This window comes from Protopterus annectens, chromosome 3.part1 (genome assembly GCF_019279795.1).
Source record: "Protopterus annectens isolate FY-2018-M chromosome 3.part1, PAN1.0, whole genome shotgun sequence".
Taxonomy (NCBI): Eukaryota; Metazoa; Chordata; order Ceratodontiformes; family Protopteridae; genus Protopterus; species Protopterus annectens.
The window spans coordinates 169,799,648-169,817,776 of record NC_056732.1 but is presented as its reverse complement, the minus strand read 5'-3'; positions in this window follow the sequence as shown (position 1 = coordinate 169,817,776).

Sequence of the window (18,129 nt, the reverse complement as noted above, 5' to 3'; positions counted from 1 at the left end):
AACAAAGTATTATGCAGTATTTTGTTTCATCTAATTTGATCTTATTTTTGTATTGTTGTTAAGATGTTTGCATTGCTGATAGCTAACAGCAATCTATATCTTTCATAAGCTGTTATTTTTGAGAGCCAGGGAACATCTTGTTTCTAATGGGTGCTTGTTCATTTAATATTTTTAGAAATGTGGAGTTAAAAAATGCTATAGATTCATGCAGCTGAAATGTTTGCATGCATCTCCAGTTGATAGATTTTAAACTGTAGATGTGTTAGTTCTTATTGAAAGCTGAGAGATCATCATCATGACTGTAGCAGCATGGTTTATGGATAAGGTAGTGATGTCTTACTGCATAGGTAGGGAGGTGGTCACTTAAGGTGTCTGGGAGGGAACAAGCAGATTTAATTTTATTTGGGGATATTGCTGATGAGAGAGAATGCTATTAATGTTATGAGTTGGAGGCTACGCAAGTATATGCTGTGTTGTTGTGTTTTAAGAGATGAGTGGGAAATAAAGGTTGCAGGAAGAGCACTGACAAGGTAAGTATCCAGTGAAGGAGTGCTTGTACAGTGTTTTGAAGGGACAGTGTTAGATTGGCTGATATATGATTGGAAATAGTAACAAGCATGGCTTTGTGGGGTTATGGGGTTTTGGTGAGAGTGTGGAGTGACAGGACTGGCAGATAGTTGCCAGTGGATGGAGAAGGGTGTGGTTACATTTGAACTTTCTGTGTATATGAGATGAGCAATATTTACAGTTTACTTATTAAATGTCCTCCATGTCTGGAAACAAGATATGTTTGGGTCAATATATGTTAACAAACAGAAAATAGTAGCAGTATCAGCAGTAGTGTGTGTGTGTGTGTGTGTGTGTGTGTGTGTGTGTGTGTGTGTGTGTGTGTGTGTGTGTGTGTCTATCAACTATCCCTCATATGTTTTGTCTTTTCATTGTAAACTTGTGGCTTTGTGTCATTGGTATATGTTACAGTGACTAAGTAGTGACAGGCACCTGAGATTCAGACTTCGCATCCTTCAGAAAAATGCTTGTAAATTCAAACCATGTTATTTTAACAACTTTCTACGAAAAGTGCTTAAACTCTATTTCTAATTTTCAGTCTTTGTGTCTGACTTCAGCTAAGAATTTGAGAGGGTGAGGGGGGTTACAATTAGTTGCACCAGATGGCTTTGACAGAAGCTGTCTGAAATACATTTCTGGGCTATTATTTATGTATTTAGTCATTTATTTGATCTCAAACAGACATCTGAAGTATACACCCGCTCATAAGAATGTCTGTAACTAATGGCCAAATCTATGTGTGCATTCATGTTTGTGCAGAGGTCAGAGCTGTCCCTAATTTTGCCTCATATTTTTGGTCTGTTGCTTGTAAAATTTGTGGTTTTGTGGCAGTTTGGTGTATAGTGCAGTAACTATATAATGACAAATGTGAGTTTCAGGCTTCATATCACACCCGTCTGAAAAATGCTTGTTAATGCAACATTTATTATTCTAGAAACTTTCTGAGTATGTAAGAACAAGCAATGTCTAAAATGAGTGAGTGAATTTAGGTTGTTCATTCTGACTCAAAGATCTTGACTGGGTGGGGTGTTGCAATTGGTTGCATTTGATAGCCTTCACAGTAGTGAGTTGAGATTGAGATACGTTTAAGGGATATTATATATGAATTTATTGTATTTATTTATTTCATCTCAAGCAGATATCTGAAGAATAGAAACTCATACAAATGGCTGTAACTGATGGTCACATCTATGTGTGTGTGTGTGTGTGTGTGTGTGTGTGTGTGTGTGTGTGTGTGTGTGTGTGTGTGTGTGTGTGTGTGTGTGTGTGTGTGTGTGTGTATGTATATGTATGTATGTATGCATAACTATATATTGCAAAGCTTGTATAATATTATGTTGACAGGATAGACAAAGACCTGTAGAATGATGCAATGCATTTTGTGCACAAACTATAAGAGTAATGCAATGTTTTGTTCAGATGGTAACACCATTTTGGAATGTTGCTGTAACTGGATCTATTTATCATGTAGAAAGAAAATTAGTGAAGTCATTTTTTTTCAGAGAAAGCAAAGAAACATATTTAAAATGGCCCACATTGCTAGAAACATTTTAGGGTGTGTGGAGTTTGATTACAAATGCCTGGAGATCAGGCTGTACTTGGGTAATGGAATGCATTCACTATCTGCCTGACTGCCTCTCTAGGATTGTCATTCTATTGTCCATGCTGCTTTCCACCAAGGTTAAACAGCTGAATTGCTGTCTGACCTCTACAAGTTTGCATCAGTGGCAATTGAGACAGTGCGTTAGTAAAACATTTGTTTTTATGCAATGTGTTTCATTTAGTTTGTTTGCATATTTTATGAAATGTATACAACTGTGACAATAGGAGGCACTGCCAGCCATGTCAGAAGTAGGGCAGTGGATACATGTGCCAATGCACCTAGTTGGAATTTTGTAAATAATTATATGTCATTTGTATATCAAATTGATTCGTACAGCTGCTTGTGCTGAAAATGTATTTGTCAGGTTTGCTTGTGTTAAAATGTATCAACAGTGCACCCTGCTGAAATGAAAAGAAATGTACATGTACTATTGTAACTGAATTAAATGTGTATGCTTTAATAGATGACACTGGGACACAAAGGTTAACCAGCTAGCTTACCTTAAGAAAAATAAAGAAAATGTAAATGAATTTATGAAAATATGAATAGTACCAGAGATGGTGGGTCAAGAAGAAGCATTTGTTCATTAGCTCAGTAAAAAGAAGGGAAGCCCCAGGCACTGCTATAAACATTTAGATGTGTATTGTAGCCATCTATGCTAAATTCCTTTCTCAGCTTCAAAGGAGGTTACTCTGAGAACCTAGAGTCAGGTGACCAGATGAGGTCATTCTGCAAGCCATCTTGGATATTATATTTTACAGGGAGTAATCCCTGAGGATGGAGTATTCAGTTTTGGGGAATCTGACCATAAATAATGCTTGCATATTTCATTGTGTCTTGCTCTATCAAGTAAGTTATTAGGGAACACTAATTCTCCTAGATTCAGTCAGCAATATAGTGATGCTTAGTTTAGAGATTGTTTTTCTTTATTTGTATGTGTCTGTCCATCAATGTTATTTGCAATATTTCCTGTCATTTGAACTCTGTGGTTTACTGTTAAATATATATTTAGTATTTTCATGCTCTTTTATTATTTATTATTAAATATAGTCAGAACATTTATTGTGGCTGATCCCTTTTACAAAGTATTTAACCTTTGAGAGTGCTTAAATTTATGACACTGTGTGGGCCACTCCAGAAGGCCTAGCTGTCTTGGTGAACTACTACTATTTGCAGTAGTATTAATATTACACAGTATAATTGGACACCCTTTGTTAAGGGCCCTGGAGTAGCTGATTGTGGAGTGTCTGGTGGCAGTGATAATTACCTTATACTCTGGGCAGAAGGGGACACAACAGGTAAATCTGTGCCAGCCTTTCCCAGGTGTGTGTGTGTGTGTGTGTGTGTGTGTGTGTGTGTGTGTGTGTGTGTGTGTGTGTGTGTGTGTGTGTGTGTGTGTGTGTGTGTGTGTGTGTGTGTATGTGAGCTACTTGGAGCAGGGACACAAAGCACTGGGCTTACAGAGAGGGCACTGGAGGTCTTGGCTTGGAGACTCAGCTGAGGACCTAACCCTATGGCTGTACCAGTGGGGAGTCTTAATGGGGACCTGGAGGGAGACAGAAAGAGAGAGCCAGACCCCAGACTGAGTGTGTTCCCTCTATGCTCTTAAGGGAAATCATGCTTGATGTAGAGAGGTCTGCATTTGGAAATACTGAGTGTATCCATTTGTATTCTAAGTGCATGTCCCTATCCAATGTCAGTGTGAGGATTCAGGCTCCTTGATTACTGGCCTAGCATGGGGACATCACATATTGGTAAGCAGAGGTAGGATATTAATTGAACTCCTGTACCCTGTAAGCAGTTGTCACCAAAATGGTGTACTCTCAAGCAGTCACAAAGCAGACATTCAGGGTTTCATATCACAATAGTTTTATTTATTTACATTTTGTTAGCTTAGTTAGTCAAGGATAGCAGGCAAGGATGTCAGCAGAGGATTATGGCAGGCTGACAAGGAACCATTTGGCTGAGATGTGCCAAGCCAAAGGACTGGTGCATGCCAACCTGACTAAAGGGGAAATTATCGCAGCCTTAATCACAGCTCCAACATAGCCCAGTAACCAGGAAGACAACCAATCTGGCATTGGGGATGTACCGTTCTCAGAAACAGGACAGTTCAATTTTTCCTCAGAGGACATAAAAATCCATCTGGAGTTAGAGACTTGAACTGGAGGCCAAACATTTGGAACTAGAATCATCAGAGAGACTGTGGCATTTGGAGGCTGAAGAAAAGGAGAAGCAATGCTGACTCCTTGTCAGGGTCATGAAGATGATGAGGAAGGGAATAACTGAATCCCAGATGCAATTAAGGTCAATAAATTTCTACAACAATTTACAGGGGGTGATAATTGTAATAGATTGTATCATATATTTCAAAGGGTATATAAACAGTATAATGTTAACCAAGGGCTCTGGGTACAATTCCTGCCCCCCTTACTCCATGGTAAAGCTGTAACTGTTGTTTCTAAATTATCTGATACTGATTACTTAAACTATGCTACAGTTAAAAAAATGCTTATTGTAATGTTTTAAGTTAACACCTGAAGCTTACAGAAAAAAAGTTTCATGAGCATAGATGCAAGGCAGATGAAACTGTATATGATTATATTGCTGAGTTAAGCTCTTATTTTCATAGGTGGGTGTCAGGTCACCACATTTCATGGGCTGGCAGACCTTTTGGTCAGGGAACAAGCCCTTAGCACTTTGCCTGATGACACGAGAATCTGGTTGACAGATAGGGAATGCAACTCTTCAGATAAGCTGGAGGAAATGGGGGACCTCTACTTAGCAAGCCGAACATCACTGCACAGGAAAGGGATGCATGGTGCTGCACATGGATATAAGGGAACCCATGGTGAGCCGTCTAAACTGCCCCAAAAGAGTCTGGGAAGCCACTAGTTCAGGTGCATGGCCAGGATCAAGGGTTAAATGTTTTAAATGTAACAGTGAGGCCATGTAGCATATAGATGTCCATGGAGGCAAAGTGCAGAACAAAAGGTGGGGGAGCCAGCAAGTGGGAATAACAGAATGCCAGTTGTAAGTTGTCTGGAGACAACAGGGGTATCAAACCACCACCAGAGTTTCTATCCCATCTTGGTGGATGGAAAACAGGCCATTGACAAAAGAGACACAGCCTCTGACATAACCATTGCAAAGCATACAGTGGTTAAAGAGGAGCAGTACTTGCTTGGACAGTCCACTCCAGTCAGAGCTTTAGGAGGGATCCCATTTCAAATGCCTTTGGTCAAGGTTCACCTTGACTGGGAATGTGGAAGAGAAAGCAAGCAAGTAAGTGTGTCTGAGGATATCCCTGTAGACACCTTGATAGGGAATGATTTTGATAATTCAGTACCTTGTGCGCATGCAGTGACATGCAGTCAGGCCTAGAGACAGATATATGGGTCTGGTAGCCTGAGGGAGACGTATACAGACCACATCCCTGAAGTCAGGACTGGTGATGTAGCTAATTCAGGGAGGAAGCTACCCTGTAGCAGTGAGCCTGAAGATGAGCCACAGCTGCTGGTAGGTACTGATGTTCCCTTGGACAGGGTGACTGCAATTGCAGAGGTGAGTGATAGTAACCAGGCTGACAGTGAGGCACTGCAGTCAGAAGATGCCAGACTTCCTGTGGAAGGGAGCTGTGAAAAGTCACAAAGATAGAGTTGAGACAGGCTCAGCTGTCAGACCCTACATTACAAGGCTTGAGGGAGGTAGCTAGGGAGATGGATGATTCTCAAGGAAAAGGGGAGTTTGTATACTGGAACAAAGGATTACTGTATAGATTGCATTAAGAAGGTTCGTGGTCTGCACTGTTGTGGGAGGAGAGGCTGGACTCTGCCCTTTTGAGAGAATTTCTTCTTTTAAAGGCTTATAGTACCTGCATATTTACTTGAACTGTACTGAAATTAAAATTTGTTGTTTGTTGTTCTTGCAACTAAATCCTGCATCGCTTGCTCTAGCTTGTTTTTGTGTGTGTTTGTGTTGTGTGCTTGCTTGTTATTTCCTAATAATACCTAAGCGCTTTCAACCGGGCTTTTCAGGATGTCTGTGCCTATCGATTTATTTCCTTGTTTCACTTTAAAAGAAACTGTTTCACTTTTTAAAAAGTTACTGTTTGTCATTTTTGCATTTAAGCTATTGCATTTTAATTTACCTGGCACTTGCTCACTAAAAGTACTAAAAAAAATTATAACTAAAAATTAAAGCACTAAAAATCCTACTACATCCTCACTTGACCCCTTGGAGTACCTGCCTCCCATTTTTTCAATTATAAAGGAATTCCCAGTACTATTCTAGCATGTCCAAGGTCAGTTGTCAATCTCCTCTCCAGTCCAGCTGTAGAGATCTGGGACATCTGGAGCAATGTTACACTCTCCTCATGTCAAATGTACACAGACAACACTCTCCCAACTCCCCACAACACAGAACACAGTTGCATCCATATGGCAAAGCCAAACTGGAGGCATCTCAAGGACATCACTGAAGCGTAACAGTTCACATAGGAGAAGGAAAATACACTGCCATACAATTCCTCACATAAACACACCAATTTAAAGCAAAAAAAACACAAAAACACACAAAAGATCTCCGAAAAATCTAAATAAAAATCTGAGACCTCCAAAGCAGACACCCAAAGCAGACACAAGCAAAACACAAAACACAAAAAACAAAGCAACAAACAACACACCTGGCCACAAACAGGGTGTGTCACAGCCCCCACACACCCTAAGGCACTTACATCACAGTCTGATGACGCTGAGGCACACTCTCCTATCTGGCGGCCAGGCTCCGCACCAGCCAAGGGGCTGAACAAGCGAGAAGGTCACGTATGAGCTGCCAGGTACCACAAGAGGCACCATAACAGGCCTCCAGTCATTGTCCATGCTGGCGTGTAATATGACTCAGAGCAACTTTCCCTGGACTACAATGAAAGAGAGACATAGAGGAGCTCTCAGCATGCAGACCAGGCCAGGGAGCTTGACAGCTGGCCAACAGGACAAAAGGCCAAGTACCTTCTGATAGAATGATGCCAAGAATGATGCAATATGAAGACAAGATGATCAATTTCAACAATTGGCTTAAGTATTGGTGTCATTCAAGGGGATGGAACCTGCTCACTAATCTCTCATGTAGCCTGGGAAGCCTTGCACCTGTAAGCCTGGGCTTTGGGATATTGGCAAAAGGGGGCTTTTGGGATAGGGGCAACTAAGAAAAGGCTACCCACAGCCATTTAGGCACCAAAGACAAAGGAACAAACATAGGTCTCACAAGGGTTAGGAAACTCAAGCACTGTGAACTCAACTCTGCCAGAAACTCTCTCATGATGCACGCAGCAAAACTCTCCTTAGCATGGAGAATGTCGGACATCCCTGTGCAGTACCCCCAACTACTCAAGGCTCCTACCAGCACCCCAGCACTCACCAAATACCTCCGAATATGCTGAGGGGCCCCCCCAAAACTCCGAGATACCCCAAGCTAGGGGAGTGTGTAAAAAGTCAAGCATCCCAGACTATCTCCAGGTGGGTGGCAAAGCAAACTCATCTGCCTTCCAGTTTCCATGCAACACAGAGGACCTAAAACCCCTTTCACCCTCATAGCCTTTGCCAGAGACACACTCCCAAACCCAGGAACCTCTCTCAGCCTCCTGAGAAACTCTGAAAAAAATGTTCCAACTCCAAAGCACATTATATTGCTAGTGAACACCCTAGCCCATACCTCAAGATTTTTAAACTCAAAGCCACACCCTAACCCAAAAAGGGGAAGAAAAAATAAAACTAAAAACCATGGGATTCACACATACCACTCCCACAAGAGGGGAAAAACATACTGACCCTGATCATCCCCTCATGGGGAACTCTGGTCTCCCACAGAGAAGTATCCCCCACTGGCCAGAAAACCCCATAAAAACTAATCTCTACCACACAAACCCTCTCAACCACAAGTTGGACCAGAAAACCACAGTGAAAAAACTTTAAAAAAGCCCATTTCTGGGAGGAACCGAGGTGTGGGCCTTTAAAAACCCCGGCCCTGATCTGGTAAATAAAGACAGAGACATCCTTGGTCCAGGACATCTGCAATCTGTTTTCACAGCAATATGGATCATGCACAATCAAATAAACCAAGGATCCAAATCCCAATCCTCCCAAAATCCTGTCCAAAAACCCAGCCATAAAAGGCATTATACTATAGGAGGAGGAGAAAACTAAATGATAGAGCAAAATCCCAAGAGCAACTTTGATCAGTATTACCAAACACCAAAAATTCCCTGATCATCTAAAATTAGCTTCGAGAAAAAACATACACTATTGCTCAGGACAATCACAAGCTTCAAAACTGTTAGGAACCTGGGTGGGAATTCTTGGGTAGCTCAGAATTACAGAAAAATGACAAAAACATACACCGCCCCCAGCAATTACTAACACAGTATCTGAGCTGATCTAGCTGACAGGTCCAGCATCTCACCACCAAGAGCCCAAAAAGAGGCAAAAGCAGACTGCAGCCCCTGACATCACCCACAAGCATCTCAGAGAATCTCTCAAGCAAAAACACAAAATCAAAAAAACCAGCATCAATGTAACTGCATCCTACACCAAGGCCAAGAAGCTCTAAACCCAAACAAGAAACTACTGTTCAAAGCCTTACTACAATGGTGATATGTAAACAAAGAGTACCCATAGAGTGGTACAGTAAAGCTCAAAGGTCTCCAAAGCCCTCAACCTGGAAAGGAAACTAAACTATAAGGAAGATAAGCCTGACCTGTCTGCAAAGCTAAAGAAAGGATCAAGGTGGACCCTGATAAATAATGGTCCATTTGGGGACACCTGGTTGATGGATCCTACCCAGTTTGGTGCTGTTAAGGGGGCATCCTGCCTCTAAAAAACCTTATTGACATCTTGAACCCCTCATCATCAAGGCCATTGAGCAAAGGTGGCTCACCACAGCCTCCTGACCTCAAGAAACCCTGGAATACCCTAACAATTCCCGGCATTACAGTGGCATACTCCCCAGCTTAAATATAAACCCCTATGCAACTAGATGGCTGGACACTGCTAACATGGAAGAACCTAGGCTGGGAGTTCAGCTGGAGCCATGTCAGACTCCAAACCAGCTGGCTATGGTATCCCCACAAGGCTCAGTCCTGGACCTCTCTTTGTTCGACATATAACTCGGAGCTATAGGGGCCAACGGAGGGAGTCAGCTGGATGGCCTCAAGATGACTGCAAAACGGCGTATTATCACCTCTCCAGCCGACACAAGCTCCCTCCAGGGCCTCATAGAAAACCACAAGCTGATGCCAGAAGCATGGCCTGAAGCTCCATATAGGGAGTGTATAGTCAATGCCAGAAAAAAAAACAAAGAAGTGCTTCTCAAATGACAAGCATAGTAATCATTTAATTAAGTATGAAGAAGTAGTTAGAGACCTGGGGACCCAAGCGATAGCAGTCTCTCATTTGACAGTGCCGCACAAAGCCCTTAGAAAAACATTTGCCATATAGCACCCCATCACATGAAGATTCCTATCACCGGATCAGGGGGTCACATCCTCTCTCTACACCATCCCCTCAGCTGCCGCCCTATGAAAGTACACGCTTGAAGAAGGGGCACCTACCTGGACCCTGCAGCAACTGAAAGACCTCAAAAGTACTCAACAAGAGGGCTCAAACCCTCCAAACCATGCATGCCCGGTTGCGGTTCAAGAAACTCCAATGCTCACCAGCTACAAACCGGTCAGACAGGGGCTTAGCCAAAAATTCTTAACCAATGAGAAGCAACCACTCCGATATAATGCTTGCAATGCACCTCAGAGGAGTGAACCCTGAGGGAGGGCTAGAAGTTGAGGTAATACAGCAGTTGGTAGTTCCCAGAGCCTACCGTATGGCACTTCTAGCCATAGCCCATGACATTCCTTTTGCAGGTCATATGGGCATAAAGTGTACCAAGAGACATATTATTCAGAACTTTTATTGGCCTGACCTTACTAGGGATGTATCAGGCTACTGCAGGACTTGTGAGCAGTGCCAAAAAGTAGGGAAGGCAGGAGACAAGGTCAAAGCTCCTTTGAAGCCTTTGCCTGTGATTGAGGAGCAATTTCAGATGGTAGCTATGGATATTGTGGGGCCTCTGAGTACCACAAGTTCCACAGGGAAGAAGTATATCATTGTGGTAGTAGATTATGCTACTAGATACCCTGAGGAGGTGGCTCTGTCCTCCATCGAGGCAGAGAAGGTGTCAAATGTTTTGCTAGAGATTTCCAAGAGAAATACTGATTGACAGAGGTGCCAGTTTCATGTCAGACCTGCTGGCTTGTCTGTGGGAGCACTGAAAGACCACCCTTACCACCCCCAGACTAATGGTCTTTTGGAGAGGTTAAGCTCTACACTAAAGACCATGCTACAGGTATTTGCAGACCAGTTTGAGAGAGTGAGACAAATCTTGGCCCCGTCTGTTGTTTGCTTACAGAGAGGTACCTCAGGAAGCCACAGGTTTTTCACCCTTTGAGTTGTTGTATAGGTATAAAGTGAGGGGACCTCTAGATTTGATTTGTGATGAGTGGGGGACGGTGAGTCTGAATCCCACAAGGAATCTGTTGTGGCATATGTCCTAAACCACAGGACAAGGCTTAGGGAGCTCATGGTCCTGGCCCAAGAGAACCTGGCAGGAGCCCGACAGGGGGCTCCCATAACTCCGATTTTTTCCTATGTAATTTGCTCCTACCCTTTTCTAAAGATCTCAATTCTAGTTGTTTTATCTCTGTTACTATATTAATTACTTCCAGTATAGTTGGTTTAGATTTTGATTTCCATTTTCTAGTAACTGCCTTTTTTGGCAGCCACCATTATTAGACACAGCAATGCCTTACCATGTCTAGACAATTACAATTCTGTATCATAGGTCAGAAAAATCATCTCCCTCATCAGACCAATCTGCCCACCCAGCATCTCCAACAATGCATCCCACAGGGAATTCTTAAAGTCCACTAACTCATCACACTCCTTGAAAATATGTTCCCAATTATGACAGAAGTGGCTTTGGTGCATGAAAGTTATACATTTTTAGAATGAATCCCTTCCACTGTTAATATTAAAAGCAAGACATTATGAAGAAAGAATACTCACCCTAGTGTTTTCATAGGCTCGCCAATCTTCTCATGTGCAGTTGCCTATTCTTTTTTGATATCTTCAGAGGCTATGCACATAAAAAGATCAGTGTGTAATATATCTGCATGTCCAGTTTAAACTCATAGCTAACATACGAGGTCTACTTAGAATACGTAGATGATGTCTGCTCATTAACTTCATCCTCTCATTGGTCAAGGAGGTCAGGATTAAGGCACCTCATGTCACTGTAATGGTGATGCCTCTGTTCTACTCTGTGTGGAATACCAGTTGCATGGATGACAGCCTGGGCTAAACTATTTTGAGTGCCCGTCTTATACTGAGGCCCTTTGTAGCACTCCTCCATATGCCACTCGTAATCCTTATGGAGGAAGTAAAGAAAAATCCTTAATTCCTGTTCAGGTCACTTCTATGCTCTAGAAGGAGCACTATCTTTTCTTTCACCAGCCATGATGTTTCACCTTGAAGAATCTCAGGGGAAAAATGGCAGAGAATTAGTACCAAAATCAGGTCTCATGCATCTCATCTGTCACACACTGATGGGCATCAACGGGCACCTCAGATGCATGACGTGGCAAAATCAGAAACTCTACATATTGTACTATTATGGTTCATAATGTCACTTTAAGGTGTGAAACATTGCAGTCTTCAATTTCTGTATATGATGTGACATAATCAGGTACTACATTGAAACTATGTACAGATGGTTAAAAATGGAATTGCAGTTCCACATCCCTCGTCCCGAAAGTACATCTGTGCAATGCTGTCCTCAGAAACACAATCATATGCACAACATCGGCAAGAAGTCTGCATGGTGTTTAGCAGGTTTTATCATTTCAAATCTTGAGTGATTCAGAAACAGAAATGAGCCCTAATTAGCGCAATCATCATGCCCAGCTAGTTGAAGCTACACGATATAAGTGTAAAGAGAAACCAACAGCCTCATCATGTTACCGAAGAAAACACTGGATTTTAGAGTTTGATTCCCACATAAGATGACTTTGGGGAAAAAAAAGGACTTTGTTCATCCAAAATGTATCTGCTTGTGTATGGTAAGTACTACTTCTTACCACTCCATTCATTTGTACCATAGATGCTTTTAACTGTTATTCAACCAGCTGACTATAATGGATAGAAGCTTCTCAGTACTTTTACATGTGTTGGCAAAGATGTATTGAGAGGGGATTGGAAGGGTACAGCAATTACTGAAGTAAAGAAAGTTGGATGGGAGTCACACATCTGAGCTCACAGTCAGAGTATTGTTCAGTACAGTTTTAGTGCTGCATGCATTGCACATGTGTCATTAGCCAATGTATTTGTAACACTGATAGTAACAGTCATGTATCCTTGCACAGTTGCAATTCTGTGACTGGTTTCTGGGGAACATGTGCCCAGTAAACTTAGATGCCTGGCATTACTTAAAGAGTGTGGCTGTGGATATGTAACTATCAGACACAAGATCAGCATTCTATAAGGCCAAGGAGTGGTGTTAGGATATGCAAGGACCACATAGGAATAAGGCCATTAATTCACTGTTTTCTATACCAACAGATCAACACCTAAAAATAGGACAAGCAGAAAAAGTGTGGTGCATCTGCTAGGACATCGCTATCCACATGTAAACCAAAACTTTCTGATGTGGTGAATGGTGTGGTACTCCAGACCCTCTGTCTCCATGGATGATGACTCTTTAACATGCATGCAGTTGGCCAACCCTATCGTGACTGTTCGAGAGCTGAGATTGTCACCAATGTTAATGCAGTTAGTGGGCAGGACCATGGTAAACAAAATGGTGCACCACAGGGCCACTGATAAGATCCAGGGTGCCATCCACCCAAACAGCAGAAGTTATGACATAGGCATTTAGAGCAACAGGTGGGAGACCAATGAGTGTGGCCCCCTCTCAAGGAAGCAAAGGAGTTCCTGGCCTCTGTCAAAAGGAGTACCAACCCTTCAGAGTCCCACATTGTGTTGCTGGAGTTTGGGCAGAGCTGGACAGGCCCCAGAGAATATCCACCGCAAATGCCTCAGGTATGCAGTCCTATTTCAGTGTATCAGTACCTGCAAGTCCTCTTACCTCATCACTATAAAATGTAATTATATCGGTCTGATTTACGGTATACAAGTACATGGAGGATTCAACAACTACATCCATCTGCATATGGTCATATGCTATTAGCTTCTGTCATGTTTATAGTTGTAAAACTCTCCATTGCATGTTTAATTGTGGTGCTGAATTACACTTACACATGATTTTTTGTGCTTTGGTGTATTCCCAGCTGATTCTTTGCCCATCACTTGCACTGTGAAACTGATCCTGCATGATGTTGTAGGATTTGCCTTTGACAATGATGGCAGGGATGAGATGACACAGACAGGGAGTACAGTGTGTGTGTGTGTGTGTGTGTGTGTGTGTGTGTGTGTGTGTGTGTGTGTGTGTGTGTGTGTGTGTGCGTGTGCGTGTGCGTGTGCGTGTGCGTGTGTGTGTGTATGTGTGTGTGTGTGTGTATAGATCATGAAAACAGACTGCATGCTCACAGATACACTGGGTACCCAAACATCACAGAGAAGGCAGGTTGATGGAGACCTTATTGTTGTGGTGTTCTTATACTTGATGGCTTTGCAGTTACCCGTCCATACTGTATATTTGATCTGGGACACTCCTCCCAGTCTAGTGTCATTAGTTCATTCAATCTAATAGAGAGAGAACATTTGTGAAGGCCAACCCACTCAGATTCTTAACCTTGAATTAACTTCTGTTCCAGTTTTCTCCATTTCCACTTTACTGAAAAAATAAATAAATAAATTCTAAGCCTGCTTCCCACCTTTCCTATAACAAGTCTAGTCCAGATACAGATTTGCTGTATCCAGGACTGTTTGTAAGCTCCTGAGCCCCCACTGCTTAACTAGGGTTAAACTATTCTCGGCGCCATAAAGTCTGCTCTTCAAATTTTCCCTTACAAGCCAGCTTTTTAGTTTTAGCACTCAAATCTGTTTCTTTGAGATCAGAACTTGTTCAGAACTCATTGTAAGCACCAAATAAGCTACAAATTACTACATCACTCAACTTTCCTCACTTGTCTAGAGGAAAACAGTTTTTAGTACTTAATACATAAGCACCTATCCAGGCATCTCTAAAGGTCAGCTCCCGGTGTTTTCTCCTGTCTACCTGATGAATCTGGGTATCTTGGGGGCAATACAGCAATTGCCTCATGTACACAGACAACCCTCTCCTCCTACCACCCAACACTACACCCTGTGAGAAATGCACTTATATAGCCAAACTGTAAGCAAAGCTCTCTTCACCGAAGACTGGACTAGACAGTCAAGAGGAGAAGGTAAACACTTGCGCCACACCACACTCATCACATAGTCCCTTAAAACCTACACCACCAAAACACACACATAGAAGCAAACACACACCTACAGTCACAGAGGCTCTCAATAAAAATCTGACCATACAACCGAGACCTCCAAAGCAGAAACACAACCCAAATGACACATAGCCCGCAAACTCATTGTGCCATTCAACTATAGCCCATAAGGCATAACATACCCAACACTCTAGTCATAGGTGACTCTATAGTCAGACACACAAATGTTCCACTCACCAGGCTAAACAAGGAGAAAGTTACTGTCAGCTGCCTGTTGGGTGCCAAGATCCACCACATAACGCATGCATTCAGGTCACTCCACAACAAGTACAGATATGACTCTGTCATTGTCCATGTTGGTGTGAATGACCTGAGACATACCTCCCTGGACTACATGAAAAGAGACATGGAGGAGCTCTCCGATCTTGTAGCCCAGACAGGTATGACCATAGTCCTGAGTAGCATCCTGCCATCACCCAGAATGATACCACAGTACAAGGACCAAAAGATTGACTTCAACAATTGGCTAAGCTTCTGGTGTCATTTTAAGGGAATCCAGTATGTCTGCCTGGGATGACATGATTGACAGACCACAATGCTTTGCCAGAGATGGCCTGCACCTGTCTCCCTTGGGATTCTGGATACTGGCAAAGGCTCTTGCCACCCCATAGTGCCTTTTTTAGGCAAGGTTCAAATGACAACTTCACCAACATATCAGGTACAAGCAAGCACAATCTGAAGGTAATGCTACTCAATGCTAGAAGTCTAAACCTCAAAATGCACTCACTCGAGGCACTCCTTAAAATGGAGAGCATCGACATCTGTGCAGTGACAGAGACCTGGCTCAAAGCTCCAGAGAGCACTCCTGCATTATCAGGCTATAATTCATAACACATCTTTCTGCCACCTAACCCGGACCGAAACATTAATGGCAGAGGCGTTTCCATATTCATCAAGGATGTCCACACCTCCAAGCTAGTTGCTCAGCATAATGCATCCGAGATTATCCAACTGCAACTAACTCTGGGCAAGACCACAATCCAAATTGTAGCTTGCTACAGACTCCGTACCACGGCCCAGGATTCCCACTTCTCTTTTCTTGATACACTGGAAAATATTAGGGTACAACCCAACACCCTAATAATGGGTGATTTCAACTACCCCACCATTAACTGGGAAATCTACTCCTGTACCAACTCTTTTACTCAATGTTTTCTGGAATACATAAATTCCAATGCCTTGGATCAACGTATCCACACCCCCACCAGGGGCAGCAATATCCTAGACCTGGTCATTACCAACATGGTCGACCAGTGTTCCACACCAGAGCTCAATTCCTCATTGGTCAGATCCGACCCGAAGCTAATCATCCTAGACATCCACATCCCGCCCCACCACCCATTAGGGAAACAACTGTAAACAATTTCTCCAAAGCCAACTTCATGCTTCTTAAGACAGAAGTGGCAGACTTCACAACACCCATGCAGATGGGCAATAGAGGTACGACTGCTGAATCCTACACAAATGCACTTTATAAGCACTTACACGAGTGCATGGATTGTGCTATTCCTAAGAGAACCAAGATGCTATCCTCCAAAAAAAGGAAGCCAATCTGGTGGTCTTCTGCCATAAACAAACTCTACAACAGAAGAAAGAAACTGTTGCAAAAAAGAGTAAAATTCCATGATTGGAGGAACTCTCTGGTCAACCTCAGTAAGAAGCTGAGATTCCTCATAAAATCCTCCAAAGCTAGTTATGAAAACAAAATCACCATTGATTTTAAAGACAACCACAAAGCATTCTATAGCTATGTCAAGAATCTCAATGGCAACACTCAGATCTGCTCTGAGTTACAGCACAATGGCACTAAATATACAGAGCCAACTGATATTGCCAACATCCTGGCAGATAGGTTCAGTGCTAACTTTACCCCCCTCTCACACCCTAAAGGGCCCATCTCTATATCGGAAGAATGCAAAGTTCCTAGGCTGCATTCTACATGAACTACAGAATGAACTGGCACTCCACCTAAGTACCATGTTCAGTCATAGCCTCACCTCAGGCTTTGTGCCCATTGAATGGCGCACTGTGAAGGTTATCCCACTCCACAAAGGGGGAGTCATAACAGACCCTGGGAACTACTGCCCCATTAGCCTGATGAGACTGTTCTGCAAGGCTATGAAGAGTATCATCATGGAAATTATAAACAATGACATTGGTAATCTCCAAACCCTGGACCCTACCCAGTTCAGGTTTGTAAAAGGCAGATCATGTCTCCTAAACCTGATAGACTTCTTTGAAGCGGTCACCAAAGCCGTAGATGAGGGTAAGGTGGTTCACACAGCCTATCTAGATCTTGCCAAGGCTTTCAAGACCATCCCCCACTCTGGAATTATAGACAAACTCACTAAACTAGGTATAAATCCCTATGTGACAATTGGGCTGCCATCTGGCTCACTGACAGGACCCACACTGTGAAAGTAGCAGACTCTAAATCCAGCTTCAGACCAGTGACAAGTGAAGTACCACAGGTTCAGTCCTAGGTCCTCTCCTGTTTGGTATCTACTTCTCTGAAGTACAGGCTAACACAGAAGGTGTTTGACTAACAAAACTTCACAGATGACTGCAAATTAGGAGCCATAATCAAAACTCCTAATGATGTGGACATCCTACAAAAGGGCCGCACTAAGACAGATGCCTGGTGTCAAAGCCATGGCCTCAAGCTTAATGCCAAAAAGTGCACTGTCATCCCTTTTGGTAAAAAACTCTGTACCCATGAACTGCCACATAGGTGGCAGTCTACTTAACACCGAAAGTGTGATAAGAGACCTTGGGACACAGGTGGACAGTAGTTTCTTCTTTGAAAATCACATTGCCACAGTAGTCAGGAAATCCTTCTACGTGGCACATCTCATCACAAAAGGTTTCTCATCCAGGAAAAAAGAGGTAATTGTTCCCCTCTACTCATCACTCATTAGACCCATTATAGAGTACAACGCCCCTTTTGGTATGTACCTCACAAGACATCTACAACAACTGGAAAGGCCACAGAAATACCTCACAAAGAGGATTACTGGCCTCAAACAGGTGCCCAACGCAGACCGTCTCAAAAAACTCCAGCTTTACTCTGTCGCATATCGCCTACTCAGAGGCGATCTTTGCCTAACATACAAAGCTATGTCAAACCCAGAGCTGTTGGACATGCTCCACGTAAAGAAATCCCAATCCCTCTGAGCTACATGCTCTAGGGACCTAAACCTTGTCACCACAATAAACAGAAGATTCTGGAGGGATACATTCCTGTCCCAGAGACTTCCCGTGCTCTGGAACAAACTACCTATCTATATCATACAAAGCTCCTCATTAGCACTCTTCAAGAAAAATCTTGATGATTGGATGGGAGATAGGAAATTCACCCCGGGGATCACTTCTGTGGCTCTGCTTGACAGGGGCACAGGAAAATAATTTTCTT